We start from the raw sequence: 2,405 nt of genomic DNA on the forward strand, positions 1-2,405 counted from the left end.
CATTACTGTGAGAAATAAAATGAAAGAATATCTAACTTCTGTCCTTTTGGTAAAAGTTAACAGGAGTGAACAGGAACAAAATGGGATAAGGGGCAGACCAAGCTGATAAAAGACAGGTGTGATCCTCCATAGGCAGCTAATGCCAGACGGAGGCTTCTAAGTCTTCACGTGGCAGAGAAGGATATCAAAGTTCCTAGGCTGGATTCAGAAAATCCAGTTAACATTACTTTTAGGCTTGAACACATGGTTTGAATACAATAGATGGTTTTCATTTTATGTTATAAAGTCACAGAGTATTTTGGGATTTGACCCACTGTTCAGAAAAGTTGTAGTTTCCCATAAAGATAAACAGACAGACAGACAAACACATTCATTATTAATACAAGTTTTCTATCAAGCAGTTCATTATAAATTGTTATATAAGTATTACATCTTCTCATTATTATCCTTATTATAATAAAAGTTTTATAATTTTTCCATTCTATCAATGTAAGAACCACTATTTAATGGGATTATAAACTAGTCATCATGATTGGAATTTGGAAAATTCTGGGCACAAAACAACTATTAATTATAACAGTCATTGAATTGATCATGTTAAATGAAGAAAATAAAAATTTATGATCAAACATCTATTGGAAAGTTTGTGTCCTCTGGCCTTATCAGAAATCTTCAAATTAAATGCACAGAATGGGTTATGCATTATGTACCTGTAATGAAATACCTGTGGTTTTATGAAAACAGTAAGAAGCAGGCATTATAAGCAATTGCTAAGTTGTTCAACTGATAACAAATGTGTACAAATACACACACACACACATACACACACACACTTAGCCTTCCTATAATGAATGTTTTCTTTACATATACAGATATGGTCTGAACTCCTCATTTCCCTTTTCTTAAGCAGAGAGAATCAAAGGTTATGAAGGAATGCAAGTCTGACTACTGTACCTTTTCCTCACCCTAGTAAATTTTATTGGTCAGGTGTTAAATTCAGATCACCACTATTACTTAAACACTAATGTACTTAGTATACTTCTATAATTTCATACCTACTATGGAATTATTTTAGTGTATTATGTTCATGAAGAGTTGATTTTCAACAAGAAGCTATACTATGGGCACCTTTCTTGCCCTTTCTGTAATCAGGCTCTTATACCCTTTGTATAACTAGATGACATATATTAAACTATATAATCTTTCCTAAAGCACCTCATACTTCTCTATTTGCATGGGCTTTCTCTTGTCTATGTTTTTTCTTGTTTAAATTTACTCTTTGAGTTGTTTATTACTTGTCTTTACCAACTATTAAGTCTTATAAGAACCAACTCATGGGTTAACTCACCAATCACTAGCCCAGACAAGCATAGCATGAGTAGGTGCTTAGCTCTAATAGCATATGAAGCCACTTTAGTCAATTTCCATCTTATTACAGTAGATGTTGGTATAGGGAAGAAAGAGAATAATAACATTTTCTGTCATCTCCACTATTCACAAAATAGATACCTAAAAAATGGCTTTGCAACTAAGAGTCTAGGATTTGGATATATTTCTTTGTTTTTATCATTTATTAAATTTTGTATTATTAAAGCAGTAATTATAACTATAGAACTTTTTAATACTGTAAGGATAGAAAATAGTAGTTTGCATTAAAAATAATCACTGAATCCTTAGCTATCAAATGCCAATAAATACAACCCAGAGATTCCATTTCACCCTAGGCAGACTGGACCCAACAGGGATGAATTTAGCCAAAATACCCAACAAAGGAGATATAGAACTCGTAGAGATCACCTTCAGTAGATAGGCATGGCCCCCAGTTGAAGGATGGGGTCACCCATACAGCTCAAAATTTTTAACCCAGCATTGTTCCTGACCAAAGGAAAGACAGGGATAAAAAATGGAACAGAGATTGAAGGAAAGGCCATCCAGAGACTACCCCACCTAGGAAACCATCCCATCCGTAGACACCAAAGCCTGACAGTGCTTTTTGAGAGATTCTGCCAGCACCTGACTAATACAAATGCAGATACTCACAGCTAACCATCAGACTGTGCCCAGGGACCAATAAAAGAGCTCGGGGAAGGACTGGAAGAGCCTAAGGGGATTTCAACCCTATAGGAAGAACAATATCAACTAATTGAACCACCAAGAGCTCCCAGGGACTAAATGATCAACCAAAGAATATACATGGAGTGACCCATGGCTCCACATATATATGCAGCAGAAGATGGCCTTATCTAGCGTCATTGGGAAGAGAGGCCCTTGGTCCTGTAGAGTCTTGATGCCCTAGCATAGGAAGATGCTAGAGCAATGAGTTGGTGAATGGGTGAAGGAACATCTTCATAGAGGCAAAAGGGAGGGGGAGAGGACTAATGGGATGGGGGGGGGGGTTGTGGAAA

This window comes from Mastomys coucha, unplaced genomic scaffold (genome assembly GCF_008632895.1).
Source record: "Mastomys coucha isolate ucsf_1 unplaced genomic scaffold, UCSF_Mcou_1 pScaffold22, whole genome shotgun sequence".
NCBI classification, from domain to species: domain Eukaryota; kingdom Metazoa; phylum Chordata; class Mammalia; order Rodentia; family Muridae; genus Mastomys; species Mastomys coucha.